Below are 20,665 nucleotides of genomic sequence, written 5' to 3'. Positions count from 1 at the left end.
TGACAGGTAAACTCCTGCCAGGGGAAGAGCCTGGGGTGATCTTCGGGGAGGAAGGTCATTTAAGGGGAGAGGAATGTGATGGTCAGACCAGTTCGAATACCGGCGCCAGATAGCTCAGTTGATAGAGCACCTGACTAGAGATTCAGGGGGCCCGGGTTCGAAACCCGGTCTGGTCCGTCATTATTTCTCCCATCCCGTTACAAATACATAACTCAAAATAGAAAGTCTATCGGGATTTCATATCGCATCACCCATGAAATAACGTGGATGATTATGTAAAAAAAATTGTGCGAGATATTCCAAGTAGTTTCGAATGGAGAAAAGATGTAAACATTTCCCATCTCCTTAAGAAAACTATTTTCATTCCTGTGAACTTTTATCTGTGAAAAATAAAAATGTGTCATTGCAGATTCTTGGATATTTTCCCTTTTATTGATTTCAACTGTATTATTTTTACAGGTATGTGTATTTTTTATTAAAATCGTCAAAAAGTGATGGAAGAAATATCTTGGGACAGACTATAGCTGCCGACGTAAGAATATACGCATTCTAAAATGTTGTTTTTGATGCAGTATTTAGCATTTTGAATGATAATTAATCACTGTTAATAGATAATTTTTACATCGTTCAAAATTTGTCTTCTTTGTCCTTTTGCTGTTGACTTTTATTTGTAGTGTACCGGTATGTTCTTTTTTAGCTAAAGCTACAGGTTCATTGGGAACACGACTCTATCCATGTAAATACCGATAGCAATGCAGAATTTTTTTTACATAAACCGATAAGCAAACCAAAGACTGCATTCTATTGTTTATCAATAATTAAATCCATAGTATATATTCATTAATAACCTTATAGATGCAATTCTTATCAGTCATATAATCTTAGTTTGGTACGTACTAATAAAAGGATACATATTTATTAATGTCAAATAATTTTGTAATAACTGTGATCACTGCATGGTTCAATATAAATGCATATTCATGATACTGACAGTGACCGTACATTTGAGAAATTGTATATATCACTCGGCAGGCACTCCAATGGAACCCACAGGTTAAAAACCAAGGGGAAGGCCATGCAAAGAGAGTGTTCCAATGGAGATGGAGGAGAAAGGGTGCAAGTGGTACCAACTGGAAAATCTACCACGAGACAGAATGAGGTGGAGGAGTACGTGTTGTCAGTGGCCTATTCTCCTCTCTGGAGTAAAAGACAAGGGTAGTTAGCAATACGACAAGTCCATCACTATGAACTTAAATCTAAATGTTGGGTGTTTTTTTTTAATAGAAGAAGAAGAAACTGATTTTCCCTTTTTTTTGGAAGATATTTTGAAATCATGACTATAAGTAGTATAATTAACAATGGAAAGTATTTTTTACAATGAACATATTTCTAAATGTGTTCATTGGCAGGATATAAATCTTGGTATTTTACAGTTACATCAGGAAGATTATAATGCTGCTATGATTTAATCAAGGTGTGGCATAATATTGAGTAGGGGAGAGCATGTAAGATCAGCAATCTGGCACTTTTAGGGACCTGAAACAGAAATGCTTTGGCCTATTCATGAATTGAAGCATCAAAGGTTTTAGGTGCAATATTTAATGTATGCAGAAATTTATGACAGCCATCTAGGATGTATCCATTGATAAAGATAAAAACAAGGTTTGTTATACGGTAAGTTTCAAAACTTTGATACATATACTTTTGGAATTAATAAATTTGCCCTGGTTGCATGTGGAAATATATATACAAAGTATTTGTAAATATTTACATTTTCCAGTGTCTTTGTATATATGATAGCAATACAAATCAAATTTATAAAGTTTAGTCCAATAAATTCAAATGACGTATTGTTGGGGTGTAAGCGGGGTTTGCATAATTGATACTCTAATATTTGACAGTGCAATTGCTGAGAATTATATAAATGTAGTAATAAGGAATAATTTTTTGACTATTATGATGTGATTCTATCGTAAAGACCTTCAAGCTTTATTGGATTTGATCATGCCCTGATCAAAATTATCATCTCATGATTACTCAAAGAATAACTCCTAGCTTATTCCTAGAATAAAATTAAATCTATGTATTTAGATGCAGAAAATCAGAGGAAAGACTCTCCAGAGTTAAATTAAACAACATACAAACATACTTCATTTTAAAGGAAATTGACTGCCATGGTACAAGCTTATAGTTGTTTCTTTAGATCATTTTAGTTGATTAAGGGAGCATTTTAAACTGATTAATTAATAAATTAGCTCCATATTTGGTTTGATTGAATACTCGGCCTGAATCATGCAAACAGAGTTACTCCCCTTGCATCACATTATTTGCTCTGCATAGTTCTATCTAAATAAGCATTTCCAATGTAAATGTCTCCAATTCTAATAAAATGATTAAAGAACGGAAACATTGATTTTAAAATGTGTATCATGAATGAATTTATAGTGCTTTTGACTGCTAATTTCATCATTTTTATCTTTGGGCAATGTTGGACAATTTGTCACCATTTGTCATAATTTGATCATTCAGATAATGCATGCAATTATTGTACTGACTACTGATAAAAAAAAAAAACTTTTTGCACATAATTCTGCTCAATTTTCAGTAATTCTACTCTGCTGACCCAGAAATATCAAGATGAAGTCAATGATAAAATATAAAAGAGGTTTGCATTGCATCAACTCTACTAGTGACACTGATGGTCTGATGTGATAATCTTTAGTCATGCTTGGCTCATTTTAGATAGATATGAAATCAACAATTTGTATTTATAACTGTTTTTGGGTGGTAAAGAAAATTCTCATAAGACGGCCGTGCATTGTAAGATTTTCTGCTCGACTGGTTTTATTATGACCATAGTTTAATCATTATACATGTATTAGCAGAGTGCAGAGATTTAAATCCTTGTAGGTATAATTTTTGTAGATCCATCGGAGGGCATTGTCGTTTCTGGTCGCATTCTATCAGGGAGGGGACCAGTTGTCCGTGTGAACTCATCCTAGGTTTCCTTGCCTCTAGAAACATCTCTCAATAGCTGGTAAGTCAAATTCACTGTTTTTCCTTTTTGAGACGTACGACTTCTCCTTTGGCCAGGAATATGTGGTGTAATTTTTATGCTTCTGAAAAGAGCAAAGGTATAATAAAAAAAAAAAAAAAAAGACCCACCCACAACCATCGAGATAGTTAGATAGTTAGCAGAAAGTGGGACTTTAAATTGATAGATGGTTAAATAGTGTCTGGTTGCATAATGCTTGACTGAATGGATATATTGTTGATTTAATTTTTTTTCTTCATTGGAACTTTGTTGTTCTTTTAAAGAAAGAATGAGTTAGATAGATGCATGTTTATAATCTTGTTATCTTTATTACAAAATGTTCATATAAAATGTATAGGTGTCCATTTGTCAGAGTTCAACAACATTGCTTAGTGTGTCTTAATGATGGTTAATGTTATAATCTCCTATACTGGGTAATTTTATTTGAAGATGTCTATAGTGTTTTAATTTGGTGCGTGCTTACTGCGTAGATTTTGTCATGCAGAATGTTAATGATGCTTAAGATTGTAAGATAATCATCGTTCATTGGTTTTCAATGAACCATGCATATATTAAACATTCAATATCAGCAATGTAAAAAATTAAAGCTTTGTGAAAAATTGAATTTTAAGTGAGTAAAAGGTGGGGGAAAAAAACTGGTATTTTAAAGAAAGTAAATAAATCAGCTGTTATATTTCTCTCAAATGACACCTCTCTCTATTGAATGGTTGAATTTTAACCCCCAAAGAGAAAATAATACATCTGAAGGACATCATCGTGTCCCTTTTCAAGTACAAAACAAATAAAGCTTGGAGGAGTAAGACCAATGGTATGCATTGGAGTTTTGTTAGTCACAGGCTTTCTTTATATATATATACCGCAGCACTCGGCATGCCTCTCTAAAAAAGCATTAACAGGTACTTGTGGAGTGTCTCTGGGTACTTCAGAGTGACAGAACTATTTATTTGTTGGTTAGCAGAAGGAAAATCGTAGACAAAAAATATGACAGAAATTTATCAGGAGCACTGAAGTATCGGGATTATTCTTGTTTAGGATTGAAATGACACTTTGATAAATAGATAGGCCACGACCATTTGATTTTTTCTTCCTTTTTTTTTCAATGTTGAAGAATCCGTTCATGTCATGTTTTCTAGTGGACTAAGTAGTAGTTGTGTACAGTATGAGATATAGATTGTAGGGTTTTTTTTTCAAGTATTCGAGTCATCATTCTTGAATTTCTTGTTTCACTTTGAATTGTCATACGTATGAATAGAACGAAGGAGCTAGGTGATAAATTTCTGAAATTGATAGTTCATTTCGAATGTTTAAATAATACATAAAAAAAATTGCAGTGATAATAATGACCTAAAACAAGCAGAAAGCCATTAGATTGATAGATTTTATTGTTACATGCAGATCATTTTTGCAGAGCAGCTAGTGCAAGAGCTTTGAGAATAAGTGATAAATGGCCCCTAATTCAAATCGGAGACCAATTTGTTCTCTTAATTGCTGTGATCTATACAGAGGAAGCTAAGTGGTGTCTTTAAAAAAAATTCTTCTTTAATTTTTTCCCGCTGATAATGCACATAGAGGGCGAGTATGTTTGTGTATTTATATAATTTCCTTTCTTTCATTCAAGTCTTATTTTTTCCTGTCTGACATTAATGCATTATGTACAAGCAGATACTATATCACATTTGTAATGGTTAATCCACATTACCCAAAGCAGCAAAAGTGCTTCTAGACTTAATGTCAACTGTGGAAATTTTGTAAATTATTTAATGTAGCTGGAATGTAGTGCCCAAAATTCTTACTTTTCTTAAAGATGAACAGAAGAAGGTACATGTATTATCAGAGTTGAGTAATCATAGACTTATAAGACTGTAGTGAATGTGAATAAAATTTGATCTACAAAATGGAAGCGTTTTAAATTTGTAAATTTGATGAAAGAATACCATATATTTTAATTTATCATACAAATATACCTTGTTTTGTTCTGTGCAGTGTTATCAGAGTTGAAAAGTTCATAACCTCTTTCATCAGTTATGTTTTTTTAAAGATCTTTTGCTGCAAAGCCATTATCATGTGAATACATGATAGGGTACATTTATTGTATTATACATCTCGATCTACATTAATGTTGTCATCCATGTTATGGGAAGTTCTTCCTTTATCCATCTGCTCTCAATGTTTTCATGCAGGTATTATAAGTCTATGAATGCATAGAAGAATTGACTTAAGACTTGGTTGTTTATATACATCTGTGACCGTATGTGTTGTGAAGATGACAAATTGTGAATGCACCCATTCTTGTCCTCCTCCATTATTCCATGATTTAAGGGTCTTTCACATTGATCCAAGCTTCAGTTGTAAATTGCCGCTCATAGTACTTATCTGAAATCATGAATTAGAAAAATACATTAAATATGAGCAAAGTTTAAGGGCTTTATCAAAAACAGAAGATTTTTTTTTGTAATGATAGCGAAACATTGAAAAAATAAACATCAACTGAAATCTACAGCAAATTAAAATATGTTGGTATATAAGTATGACCATATTTGAGGTTTTAGGCAAGATATGATTTTATTAGCCCATTAAATCTCTTTATGCTCAACAATGGTATCTGAGCTCCAGAGCTCTGGATAAACTACATAGGGATGTTAATTGTTTTTATCCGCCCATTTTCATTGTTTCGAGGCAAGGATCGGCCTGCCCTCTATTTTGTTCGTTGCCTACTCCATGACAAAGTTTCCCCTTGGTATGCAATATAAGCTCATTTGATAGTTCTGTACGTGGTGTTATGTGTTCAAAGTTTACGCATCTTTTCCACACCGATGAATTTCATGACATGGCATAAAACAATATTTTATGTTTGTACATTGGTTTCTGGAGTTTTTACGGTCTAGAATTACTGTACCAATCCATTGACTTGTAGGTTTATCGTAGTGAGAAAAAGATCATAAAAAATTGGAAGAGCATGCAAACAGGCAATTTATGTCAATGAAATTCTTCAGATAAAATTGTATTACAAGATATCTTTTTTCATAACATTTTGCCACATTATTATACAAAGCTAGCAGAAAAAAATCAACTGCACAGTTGAACTATGGAAGTCCAATAACTTTTTCTTTTAATATTTTTACCGCTATTATGTGAAGATATGAAAAAAACCCCATATATTTCTTTCTATAATGATGAATTTTTAAAGATACATTTAGAATATTAATTATTGCCATGTAGGTAGCTTCTTTGCTTGTATGTGTCTCTTTTAAGTGACACTTAATCTTCTTCTTGTAAGAACAAAGACAAAGCTATGTAAGGCATTAACTTAAAACAACGGCAATGTGTGGTACAGACTTTGACGTGAAAATTATCTCATAAAGAGGCAATTACACTTGTCAGAATGCCCGATAAATCAGAAAAATTAAGTCGAGAGAGCCAGTTTGGACTATGTATTCCATTATTTATGTAATACACACATTTTCCAAAAATTAGCTTGAAAAATGTGGTAATTTGGAAGCAATCATTCATCTTTTTTTTTTTTACTATATGTATTACAATAATAATTACATTGTAGTTTGTCAAAAAATTGTCATAAATCAACTAGTTAACCTAAAAGTTCAAGACATATGTATGTTCATGATTTTTATGATTGTAGATTTTTGAATGAAAAATGAATCGCAATTTGTCCTTAAAGTTAATTGAAAATGGTCACGTGTGATTGGCAATATATTAAGATTCCAAAAATTAAGGTTGTTTGTGTATTAAAATCGGCATTTTGAAATACACAGAGGATTGCCAAGCTTTTATCATGCGAGTCACCAAAGGATCAATTCATTGAGGGTTTGAATTGGAATTTCTTAATGGTAGTTAATTTATTTATTATCACTCTGATCAATTTGATGATAAGGAAACTTAAACGATATAAACTTCAAGGACGGACATAGCTGTGATATTAATATACATGCACTATTGGGCCTCCACGGAATATACCAACGATTCACATCGGGCTAAATTTCATTGTTTTTATTTAATGATGAACTTCTGATAAACTTTTGCATTGTACACCCATACATTATTTTCTTGAGCATGCCTCTTGTAAATGCCATGTATTAGATTATCTTAGTTAAATATTCATGGTGGGAACAAATGAACTTAGGTTGTCAAATCAATACACATGTACAAGTAGTACATGCATACTATAGTTATAGACCCATGGCATTTAAAGCCAGAATATAAAATTTGATGAACTTATTCATGTGGATTTTACTTTCCCAAAGGGGGAACATTTTATTATTCTGATCATTATAATGTTGTGTCTTTTTTAAAAGAACATTAACATTGGCCATAACTTTGAACTACAGAAGATAGGGACTACTCATTTTTTTTGTTGAAAGGTCAAGGTTACAGGCTAAGGTCAGTTAGGGTCAATATGATTGATAGAGGTAAAAGGTTAAATTTGCTTCATAGTTTTTCATTTTAAAGAAAAGTGTTTTTACACAAGGTTTCCATAGTGTTTCAAGCACAAGTTTATTGTAGCTATAAGCTTCCAAAATATCAGAATATTCTATGTTAAAATAGCAAAAAACAAATTTGTCCTTTGCCTGAAATTTTCCACGCTGCCCCTTTATCATGTTATAAATATACTCAGGGTATACATATCATGATATGTGTATATACATGTAATACTGTGCTTTCATCAATATTCGTTGAATACCAATTTTCGTGGATTTCGTTATTAAGTTGATCCACGAAATTAAGTGTTCATTGAAGTGCAATTTCTATTAACATCTTCTATTGATAGGGTCATTGGCCACGAATTTAGGTATCCTTGAAACCGTGATTTTTACTTTATCCACGAAAATTGATACCCTTGAATATTAATGAAACCACAGTATTCTACTTACAAAATTCTAAGAATAGTTTGATTTCTTATATGGACGTGTATATTTTTAATGAATGACACAGTAATTTCCTGTTTGTGTAAAACTTATGAACTAAATTAGTTTACAAAGCACAAATCAATCAGAGAAATCATGAATATTTTAAAGGATAATTTGTGGTTTACGCCCTAATAAATATGCCAACATTTTTAAAAAAGTTACTATTTTTATCAGAACTTTAACATTGTCAATGACATAGGCATAGTTGACATTCAATTGAAGGGGAGTGAGGGGGGGGGGGGGGGGGAGTGTTTCCAAAATTCTTCCTGTTTGCATGAGCTAACATTTCTGAATTGAAGTACTAGTATTTGAAAATAAATTACAAATTTTATGTATACTATTTATAATTGAAAAAATCTTGATTCAGTAGTTTTAAAAATATTGCACATATCTCTTACCGTATTTAATGGTGGAGTCAATCAAATTGGATATATTTTGTAATTAAACATCCATATTTGTGGTTCTAATATTTATGTATCATTTCTTATTAAATCTGTAAGTTGTTATTCAACAGAAAAATGGGAGGAAAATGTATGAACCAAAGCACTCAGACACTAGCTCCAGCGGACATTTCATTTATCTAATATTTTATGGAAGAAGACAATTGTTCTCTACTCCAATAAAGTAAGGTCATAAATGGGAATGCTTAATAAATGTAACCAAAAAAAAAAAAGATATATGTTACGTACGGTATCTTATGAGCAAAGTTAGACAAATGAAGATAAAAAAAGATCCTGACATTTATGGGATTGTATTCGGTAAATGTGACCAGTCATTATAAAATTAATTACTTAAATGGGCCTTAAAAAATGGGAACCCTTCCCAATTCACAATGCCATTACATCATCACGACAATAACGGGGCAGACTGAAGAGTCGCAGGTTAGGTGGGGAGAGACAGACGCTTATTTGATGTTTGATAATGGATGTAAAAGAAGTACACAGTACTGGATCAAGTTGCATACCATCCATAGAAATATTGTTGGAAGTCTGTGTCCTTCCTTCAAACATCCAAAAAAATTATCTTTTTGGACTGGGACTTCTTTAATCATCTTGCTCCAGATATGCAATATGAAACAAATGAATTGTTCTGCATTTTGAATTGTGTATGCCCTACAATTCATATTCATTTCTTTATGAAATACAAGTTAAATGGATGACATAATTACATTCTTATCTAACTTATGGACTTTTTCTGTTCCTTATATATACTTGTAGTTCTTATTTTTTAGGTGAAAAGATATATCCCACATGCTTTAGTTTACAAATTTCTACTTGGCTTATTAAGCAGATCATCAAATGATTCCATAAAAATTTCATTTCTGTGTGAAGGAAGCCAGATAGCTCATTGAAGAAAACATTGAATGTCCAGGAATAAACTATTGAAACCTGAAATTTCCCCTTTTACTGCTGATATACAAGTGAAAGAATTTTGTTTTGACATTAAAATACTGTTGGTTACAACTCTGTTGTAAAGGTTAATCTCCTGCCAGTGAGGAGACAAGGTGTGGTTTGATTTTTAAAGGGTAGGGATGTTAGGCTTTGACTTTGATTAAACTGCAAATTTGCTGCCTCCGTTGAGGTTTGAACCAAAGACCTTTGGATGCTCAAGTAATAGTTCTATGAAATGATAAACCACAGAACAAAAGAAAGATATTAGTGGAAGGTGGTCTAGTTGACTTGACTGATACACACAGTCAAAATGAAGTTAGCATGTAGGTCATTGTGGCAGTGCATGTCATCTGCCAAATTAGAACTGTCCAATGCAAAATAAATCATGTATGTGCTAGGATATTAATTGTAGTGTAACTTTAATCTCGATCTTCAATTGTTGTTATTAAATAGCTGCAGATAAATTTTACATTGAAATTTAGGTCTTTCTGCACACTCTGCAAATTGCAGAGAGGAAATGCTGATATTTCTGTAGCTTAATTTGTCTGCCTATCAGGTATGGCACCCAAGTAACAAGTCATACATCGTCTAAGCATGACAGATGCCATATCTTTATTTGATTTCTATCCATGCATGAAAAAGTGAGAGTACTGAAGCACCTTGAAACTGCAGAATCTTTTACTGATTTTTTCTTGATAAAGTAAATTATTGCGCCAGTTTATATCTGTAATAACAGTGGTAATTTGGTTAGAAATAAAACCTTTCTTTTGTTGTCTCTGAGTCGTTACGCAATTATGAGACGAATTTTAGACCATAATGTGAGATATAACTGCTTAATTCTGATCAGGATGAAGTAATAGGGTGTTGTATGGATAATGCTACTACCAACAGCAGAATCAATGTAATTGAAGTGCATTTAGCCATAATTAGGGCGTGTTCGTCTTTGATATATTTCTCTGGGATCTGCTGTATGTCATATTGCACAGTAGAACTGTGAGCTAGTTTTGAAATCATCTCAGGAAACTATGCACCGGTACATGTTTCCATGGTTTTAAGGAAAACAAAGTTGGAAGTAAAAAAGAAATTATAATTACTGTCAAAAAATAAGAAAACAAGAGATACAGTATTCAAAGCGTAATAAGAAAATACAATAGGCAATTACTGTTAGAAAAAATTAGAGGATTGGTAGTAAATAGGACAATTGGATAAATTGTCACAAATAAAACAATGTGCAAAAGCAGAAGAAAAAAAATTACGTTAAAATAAATGAAATTAGTAAAGTGAAATGTATTAAATTTTGTTTTGAGGTAAAAACGACACACTAGTTGTAAATAGGTTTTTTCATCCAGTTTCATAGCAGTGGGAATAAGAAAATGATATTTGATAGATTGAAGAGATACAAGTATCATTCTATGAATATTTCTACTCTCTGGGTAAAAGATAGATATAGTCTTCTCCTGACATTGTACATGTTTTAGCTAATTCCTGTAAAGGTTTTTATCCTATTATGTAAAGTCGCAGATTTCCTTGTCCAAATTTCTGGCTGTAAGGAAACTCGGTAGATAAAGTTACCATTGCGTGTGGCTAGAATGTCGGAGCAGATACCCAATAGATAAGCTGAGTTTTTTTCATTTTGTATACCATACTTAGGTTAATAATGGATATTTAACATGCCAGTGTGTATAATTGAGTGACAGGAATAACCATTTTATTATCGGAGATTAGGTACCTTGAGTATTTGCGGTGTTGATCCGTGCCCATGATGTGTTATTATATTGTGGTTGTACAACGTTTAATGCTGACATAATGTGATCATTGCAAATTCTCCAGGTGTTCAAATAATTTCAGCATCGGGCAAAAACAGACACACTGTTATACCTTTGATAATATCTGTTTATATGATGATTGAGTCCGAGTATTAATTGTACTGAATGTTTTATATGGTTTTTAATGTTGGAATCTCCTGAGGAGAAAAATGAGTTTACTGACAAACTTAAGGTTAATCAAACCTGGCAGTTTGAATCACCTGTCATATCCACCCCTGTTTTATTTTTGGCCCTTTTTCCCTCATTGTCAGGAATTTAAGACTGCATGGGTGAGTTGTAACAATTTAAGACAAAGTTATCTCTTTAAAAACAACTGAGTCTTGGGAAATTATTTCACTCGGAGCGAAACTGTTAACAGTTGTAGAGGGACAAAATAACAATGCATACAGTAGTTGAATTACGTTAAGTATATGTACTTAGTGCTTTGTATGATGAAAGTGCACAGTGGCCTGAATAAAAAAACTCAATAAATATTTTGTAATTTTAAATTTATTTTTCTATTGATATATACATGTACTACATGTCTTTAAAAAAAAAATGTGCACATAGCCTAAAATCAAATTTCATTTATTGGAAAAAAAATCAGCTAGTAGCCAAAATATGTACTGATATCCGCCATTATAAGGTACTGTTAACGTAAACCCAAATAAACAAATTAACCCGACACATTCAGCTACAATAGGTTTCCATAAAAACTAATTCCAAAAATCAGTTTCAAAGCAAATTGTTTACTCAATACTAGACAATGTTTCTATTAGTACTTGTATGGCATTGTACACTAATCGACTGTAGCTGACAAAACTGTGTGTACGCTTTAATCATGCAGGCTCAGAGCACTGAATTAAGAAGTACAGATACTGTAGTGTATTCAAAGTAACACAATCCTAAACTTGTATTGCTCTTATTCATTGAGTAAAGTTTATATTCATTTTACATCTCTTTTGAGAATTTTTCACACTGTATAGTGATTTCACCATTGCATGAACAACTAAAATCTCGTTGAATTTTAAGGATCTCTAAAGGTTGAAATTTTACTCCATCCAGCTGATTTAAATGCCTTCAAGTTGGCAAAATGCACTCCTAAATGTAAACTTTGCCTCTTCTTATTACTTTTATGGGTTCTGGATATAATTATGAATTGAATGCAAGCAACTTCAACTATCGTTGTTATTAAAATGAATGTTGAACATTTTACCCTTGGCCATAAAAAAAAGGTAATGTAGAAACAGTCCTTTTCTAGTGTTTGTCCTTGGCTAGTACAAGGACTGTCTGTCTGTTTATTATGTGCTAGTCAAATATGTTAAAAATGCTGTCAATTGTATACATATAAAGCTCACTGATGAAAGGTCCTCGGCCATTCATTCAGTCAAAATGACCACTCTCTTAGTAAACTGACCATATAATTAGTGACAAATTTGAGGCTGTGTGGATTTTTATTAAGCTGTTGAGAGTTTTTTGGGTCAATGTATTGACGGTATCATAGGTGGTCAGATCTTATCTTTGTTTTATATCTTTCTTTCTTTTTTTCGGAATGCCTGGCTGCTCCTACTTAATGATCAGTGTGTCCAGTTTATTTGGACATTGACGATCAAACTCTGTTGCTATAATAATTGTTGGCCTATGAAAATTTTTAACAAATTTGGAATTGACTGCATTTATTGATATTCATGAATGTTAATTATGTTTCAAGTTTCCTTTTATTATACAGATAACCCATGATTTAGTTATGATATATAGCGACAGTTAAAAAAAAAAAAGTTTCGTAGGTGAAAATTTTATATGTTAAAGAAAAATAGAGATGAACCAATTTCAACCCAAATGATCAGATATTTTTACTTGCCCACAAGTTGTAAATAATGACTGGTTTGCATGATGTACTATACATAGTGTTAATAGGAAAGGGTGACCTTTTTTGTGACATTCTTTTGTTGAGAACATGAAAAAAGACATTTCAAAGCCCCTGGTATTGGGTAGGCTCCATTTTGTCTTTGTGGTGGGCAGATTTAGAGCTTTTGACTGAATTGATGTAATCCTTAAAACAGGCTGAGAGAAACAGTGCAGGGAGCTAGACAATCTCTGGGGTAATTGATTATACAGAAGTATATGTTATAATGGGTAATATGAACAGTTGATTATGTGCTGAAACTGCACTTGCTTCAGACAGTATGTCCTATTTTGGGCGAGAAATGACTTGTGTTACGTGTTACCACATTTCTAATGGTTACAAATTTGCGGAATGGATAAAAAGTAATTTTTGTCATACATTTGATCAAGATTTTGTTCTCCCTATGGACTTTTGGGTTGTTTTTTTTAACATTCTGTAGGATGTTAAAGTTAGATTGGGACTCTAGGCCAGTAGCTGCCAACAGGTCTATAATGGCCAATTGGCTCAACTTGGTCTGTCAGTGATGGGGTTTGATTGAGGGAGTCTGGGATATTTAAGGGCTTTTTGTAAACATAGAAACTGGATTTGTGGAGCATAGATTAATGAGAAGATGACTGGTACATCAGATTCTCTGTTTGATCAATTTTACAAAGTTTCTACAGTAAACCAAGGGCACAATGTTTTCATCAGTTTGGGGAAATATATCATATCAGTTCAGAGGGTCTGATGAACAAGGAAAGACATTGAGCTCTAGAAAATTGTTTGCAATTTTTTCTTCATCTGATTAGTGATAACATTTTTTGGGGGTGTTTTATTGTCATCAAGAAAAGAGAAGATTTTTTGTTCATCTGTTACATTAAAATAATCCTCTGCTCATTTACCTTTACACAAAAATAGTTTGCCAATACTGGTACATGAATCATGGGGGCTGTTTATTTGTACAGGGAGTTACTTAGATCATCAATTAACAATATGGAGACACCTAGTAATCCATTTGCTTTGTGATTGCAACGATGCCTAGGTATTTAGTTGTACCATGTATCTTTTATTTATTTTTTTAGCATATTATTTCAAAGAGAAAATGACTGGCCTTGTTTTTAACCATTGGGAGATTTCATTTTTCAGAGCCATTTTTTTGGTATACCAAAAATTAAACCTGAAAATTTTTAAATATCAAAAGCACCAAGATGATTTATTTTCTACGACATATACCCTGTTATTTAAATAATTTTTTTTAATGTTCAAAGTTCATAAAGTAAAGTTTCTTTCATGATATATGGTTTGCTAATTGTCATATTTAACATTAGTTAGAATTATCTATGGATAATTACATACATGTAAGAAGGAACAGATCCTCATTACTTTAGCATAGTAGAGAGGACAAGTTATGGACATTTTAGCTAGTTTGAATGAGAAGGAACCTATTTTAGCCTCTTGCTTTTAAATGTGAATTAGCACCTTTTTATGTAATACAGATTTTATCAATTATTGGCTAGCAGTCAGTATAATGTTCAATCAATTGATTGGCTAGCAGTCAGTATAATGTTCAATCAATTGATTGGCTAGCAATCAGTATAATGTTCAATCAATTGATTGGCTAGCAGTCAGTATAATGTTCAATCAATTGATTGGCTAGCAGTCAGTATAATGCTAAATCAATTGAAAAAAAAACCCCCAAAACCTGCCAAGAATAGCTCTTGCACTTGTAATGAACTTTAAATAAAAAATAGATATAGTTATCGATATTTTAGGAAAATTTGAGGGAAGAACAAAAAAGTGAATATAAAATTTTATTTTTGATCTCCATATGTTACATGTAATGGTTTATATTGACACAGAGTCAGGTCTCTCTAATATTGTTTTGGTCTGAATCGGCCTTGGCTGTCAACTGGTATAATGGAAAAACCATGGAATGTTTGAAAAATTCATATAAATTAAAACTCATCATAGTTTAATTTATGGTTTTTTAAAAAATTTAATAAAATATTACAGAGAAAGAAGAGAGATAATAACATTCATTTAGGCAAAAAGGTACCTAAATATTGAAATTGGAATAGGGTCCCCTTTTTTTTTAGCCCCTGTGAGTTGTTGAAAATCAAGATCCCTGAAGGAACAGATTGCCCTGAATTTGAATGGTATTAATAAGGCCAATCAAAATTATCAGAATACGAGAGTTTGGTACTAAAAATAAATATTCTTTAAAAAAAATTATATACTCCTAGAGTTTGCATTGGGGTAAACGAGAAACTGCAATAAGTTTTAACATTTTTATTTCTGGAAACACACTTTGTAGAATGAATGAGCTCATTTTTGCAGCCTCTTCAACAGGTATTTTTTATGGGATTTACAAGTCAGGGAAGTTGTAAATTATTCTGTGTAAAGATTGACACATTGTATGAGGAATCCTATTTATGTGTTTGTATAAGACAATTTGAGCATTCATTTGTTTTTGAGGCATTCTTCATCCTACATTTGTTTTGTAAGTGAAGCCGCTCATGTCATATTGTATAGATCTCCAGAATTCGGCAGCTGGTGTACCTTTGTCTATACAAGCTCAAATACAGACAACTCGTGTCTGGATTGTGTCATAAATCAGGGTCATTCACTGTGTATCAGTGCAGAAGGACTTTTTTATTCTTTAATAATAATTTCTGGGGTAGCAGGGAGGATTCCTTCCCTCCTCTGTTATCAACAGACTCCTGGTTTGTGCAAAATATTAAAAGAAAACAAAAACTGATATGGTACAATGACCTTGTGCAACTTTTAAATTTCTTCATTAAAAATTCACGTTATAAGAATTTTCATTTGCAGTGGAAGCTTTAACAGCGAACAACAAATATTGTTTGGTTGGTTCCTTGAATCAATCGAACTGATAGAGAATTTAATTTGTTTGACAGTATTTCAATAGGTTCCTCAGCTGTCCCATTTGATTTTTGTGCATGCCTCAAAACATATAGTCTTTTCTTTCTCTGTTATAGATTTTTCGCTTCTGAAACACCAGCTGAGATTTTAGCGATTGCGGTGGGATGATTGAGTCACATGTAGGTAACTATTAAACTCTTTATTACCTGTAATCTATATAGTCATGAAATTATAAGTACCAGAAGCATCCAACTAGAAACACTATCCCAATGTTTTCTGAAATGTAAGACAGTGCTCCAAGAGTATTGGGGTCTTTTTATGCTCAATATTACTACAGGGACTGGGGTATGCTAATTTGGGAGCTTTTTTTGTGGTTTTCAATTGACCATTAAAATAACTGAGATAAGAATCTTAAATTGTCTCTGATACAGCCTGTAGTTTTTATACTGCTGAACAAATCTCTCTTTAGACATTCATATGAAAATGCAGCTAATGAAAAATTCAGCACTTTCTCTCCCCAGATAAAGATCCATTTCATTTTTCACATGTGATTTTGTGACAAAACTAAAAGAGGTATAGTTCAATATTGATTTTTAGATTTAAAAGATGGGGGGGGGGGGGGGAGGGGGGTTAAAAAGAATTTAATAGAAAACATTATTTAGGCAATCTGTTGGTATAGTGTATACTAGACTCAGCAGATGCACTTTTTTGCCTGTGTGACTGACTTTTAGTACGCCTCAATGACTCAACAGTTGTCATTCATTGATGAAAAATCAAGTTGTTAAATACAGGACTGAGGTAGTGTGTTATACATGTGTTACAGGGAAATTCTGGCCATTATGAAAGCAGACTGTGCAAACGTCTAAAAAGGTATTCACATTTTAAAATGTTGCTCTCTTTTATAGGGAAACTGTTATTTTGGTTTATGATTGAGGAGACAGCTATGAATTATTGAAACATTTTTCTGTACTTTTACAGGATTGGCTTCATTTTTATAATTCATAGACGAAACAGTTTTAATTAGAAATTTCTCAGAGACAGAAATCTCTCAAATATGGGAGTATTCTGACATGCACACAACATGCAAAGAAACTTTAGCATTACAGCGTTCTTTCTGCTGAGTAATTTTCAGAAGCTCAATTGTCTTTAAGTGGATATTGACATATTTTAAAAGCATTTTATGTACTTCATACTGCTCTCTTCCTGAATGTTTTGTAATTGTCAAGTTAACGAACGATGTTGAATTTCTATGGACATTTGATTCATCATAATCATTTTGTACCGATACCACTTAAACGAAGGCAAAGTTTTATCTCTTAAAGATTAAAACTTTCCTAAAAACATTTAGCGTTCAATTTCCAGCTAACCCGATAAAGTGTTGGAGTTGTATGGAAAATATAATGGATTAGATGGGACTTGTAAGATAATTGTGACTCTCAACCACAAGAGACTTCCATAGGGGGAAAACTGGTTTGTTCGTTGTGGAGCATTTTAGTGATTCCAATTGTGGAACGATGGACGTATCAAAGCAATCACCCTCTAGTGATTGGAGCTATTGTCTCCTGATAGAATTTAGCTTAATTTTTTTTTTCATTTGCGAAATGTTTTTACTTTAATCAGTTGAGTCATGTAAGTAGTTTCAGTGTTATCTGATGGAGCAAAGTCGAACTTTTCATTAGCAGTGCACCATGTTGACTCTCTGTTGACAATTCAGAGCAGTTTCACTATCATCACTAGTTGCATCAAGCTTTTTGCCGCAAGGCACAGTGCTCGATTAGGCCTCCAATATTCTTTTTTTTTTCAGCCCTCAGTATTTGAGCGCACTATGCTATTTTGACTATTAAATGTTCTCAGGAACCTGCTTTTTCCATTATAGATTAGCCATCATAACCACCATGAAAATATTTAATACAGATCATGTTCAAGGGTTGTTATTGATTGAATTTACAGTCATCTTTCAGCCACTTTAGGCAAGTAGAGAGTTCCCCCACAAAGTTAATCAGATTTTTATCCGCGTGAATTCCATTCCTAATAGTTGACATCCCCCTTCAGACCTGTCACGGAGATTCTAGGTTTATCCAGATGCAAGGTGAAAGGTCAGATCGCAAGGACATGCAGTGATATTGTGCAGGGTATATCCTCTGAGGTTATAAGGTTAGGTTAGGGACACACAGTCAGGGGCATATCAACTGGGATTGGGGAGAAACATCATCCACTCTGTCATATTTGCTCTCTCTTCATGTCTTGTGCATAGTAGGAGACGTCAAGTCAATACAGGGTAGTATTGAGAAGATTAGATAACTTAATTTCAAGGAGTAACAAAGAATATTGTATGAAATTCATAGCATAAAGAGGCAATTTAAAGAGGAACACTTTTTCTAGCTACAACATTTGTACTACCGAGTTTATATAATCAAACGAATTTCCTGAATCTAAATAATACTATGAATCATGAAATGCAGATGAATAATTTATGAATTTGTGTAGTGATCGAGAGGCAATAGACAGCACTGACACTGTCAGCATCACCTTACTGCGGACTGTTCTTTTGGTCAGTGTAATACTTTCAATCTCTGGGTTGGTCGTCTTTATAGAATTTTTATGAAAAACTATTGCTGTTTTTTTTAAATTTGGAATGTCGTAATTTTTAAAAATGTCATTTCAAAAATTGAATGATTTTAATTCAGTTTAAAATTTTACCATTTTCCCTCTTTTTCCATTGAGGATTGAGGAATTTTTTTTCAATTCGTGCTTTCATGAACGTTTCAATAATTGGATTACCACACAATGGGTAGCTCAAGAGTACACTTGATTTTTAAAAGTAAGACCTCCCCCTTATATATAGAGGAGGTGTTATTTCTCTGTACTTTGACCTTGCGACAGAAAAGAAATCTAGACTTTTCCTGGGCATTATCTGTGTAGTATTTGCAATCCATTTAGAAAGGTGTTTACTTCTGATCAAGATTTGAAAAATGTGCAAAAATCCATTTGCAGCCAAACAAAAGCTATGTAATTCAATGTTTCTCCTTTCATTTTAACCCCAGTGAAATTTAGAGTTGTTTACATGGCGAAATATTCCTTTGTTGGCCCATTTTGAACCTTGTGAGTGTGTTGACATGTGAAATTTAATCTTTTGAGATTTTAAAATTTCCTTGATGTGGAAATCTGACCTGGTTAATTGAATATGATTGCAATGACAATTGGTTTGTAATTAATGTTGCACTTTCATTACGATATTGCTTGGATGTTTATACCACTTTCACTATCTTTTGGAATTTATATATTGTGTTCAAAATTGGTTGGGATGAAAGACTCGGGAAAATATTGGTTGAAAAGAAAAGTATGTGATCTTTCTGAATTTATTTTTTAAGCAAACAGGTATTCTTGTTGTAATGCCACTATTGGTTTGGCTGAAATATTGTATAACCTGCTAATCTATTAACTTCATTCCTATTAATTTAAAAATGAACAATTCTTTGAGGCATTGAAAATTGGATAGTGCTTGCTCTTGCTCTTTCTCTCTCTCTCTCTCTCTCTCTCTCTCTCTCTTTACTTACTGGTGTAAACGAAAATTTGGTGCACCCAAATATGATTTAGAGTGAAGTTGAAGGCAACAATGAAAATATATTTGGGCAATAAGTTTTTGCATTAGGCCCTCTTTACAAGATTGCATTTACAGGTACATGTACATGTACTAGTATTTGTATTGTAATGTTAAATAAAGAAGTCTTCTAGATCTATTGGTTGAAAACTTCTCGGTGAACTGCACAAAGATGCAGTAAAAGATTCAAGGATTATGCTGCAGCTTTGATTGTTTTGTGATTTACAACTCTGAGGGTGTAGAAATGCTGTTTTTTAACTTGCACTTGCACAAAATACCACCAATTATTATTGCAAGATTCTACAGCTGTTCGAGTAGTTTGAGAAAACCCAGAACCTTTTTCAGTTTTAGTTGTTCAGGGTTTAAAATTAGAATTGCTTCTTTTAATTACATAATCTACTGTACTATTACAAAATTATGGCTGCATGACGCCATTTCAAATTGTATTTCTTAAAAAATCAGAATTACAAATGGGCTCTGATTTAATTGTTGCAGAGAAAAATGGAGTGTACCATATTGTCTAAACATTAAGTACACGCAGGTATATTTTTTATGACATTATGATTAAATATTATTTTGGGTATAATCATGTACAAAATTGATATGTTATATGGATAGAACAACTTCAGAAATTTTATCTTTCGGTTGAAGATCCAGGACCTTTTTTTCTTTGTGTTTCCTACAGCTGAAATAAACATGTATTAAGCAGGTTTATTATTGACACTTTCATATTTTGGTTCACTTGAAAAAGAATTTTAAAAAAACAATGTCAGCTAATGATTTAGGTCATTGCAAGTGAGCTGTTTTCAAAGGCCAAACTTTGTTATGGGGGGAGGTGGTGTATTGATGCTTTAAGTACTGTCATTGTAATGTTTTGTTTTCATGTTTTTTGTTGATATCAAAAAATGCATCTTTTATGAATCAGAAAAAAACATATTATTGTAATGTTCCAGCATGATTTGGGTACAGTCTTAGGTTAATGGTAAGATATCAAAGGCTTTGAGAACTCGGTGTTCTTCGGTTCCCAGACACTGGAAGCAATACTGACTCCTCCATCAAACCAATGTCTCACCCTGCTATAGGCAGTAATTATCAAAGGTCTGCTCATCTTCAATCTTTCTTA

The 20,665-nt window shown here is 32.7% G+C and overlaps 1 protein-coding gene across 8 annotated transcripts in view; it reads left to right on the top strand.

Moving 5' to 3' along the window:
- The first annotated feature begins 2,908 nt into the window (after positions 1-2,908).
- LOC105338272 (thrombospondin type-1 domain-containing protein 7B) overlaps positions 2,909-20,665 on the top strand; it is an 81,176-nt gene continuing 63,419 nt past the window's right edge. For 3 of the 8 annotated variants that reach the window (XM_066084327.1, XM_034468040.2, XM_020071431.3), the window contains exons 1-2: positions 2,912-3,037; positions 16,058-16,120. The gene's annotated coding sequence lies outside the window, so the exon portion shown is untranslated. Of the gene's footprint in view, positions 3,038-16,057; positions 16,125-20,665 lie in introns of all 8 variants that reach the window. The other 5 variants (XM_011443313.4, XM_011443312.4, XM_066084326.1 and 2 more) reach the window with 4 other exon arrangements.

The sequence above is a fragment of the Magallana gigas genome, chromosome 5, assembly GCF_963853765.1.
Source record: "Magallana gigas chromosome 5, xbMagGiga1.1, whole genome shotgun sequence".
NCBI classification, from domain to species: domain Eukaryota; kingdom Metazoa; phylum Mollusca; class Bivalvia; order Ostreida; family Ostreidae; genus Magallana; species Magallana gigas.
The sequence above is the reverse complement of the archived record's forward strand: the minus strand, read 5'-3'. Positions and strand labels throughout refer to the sequence as shown.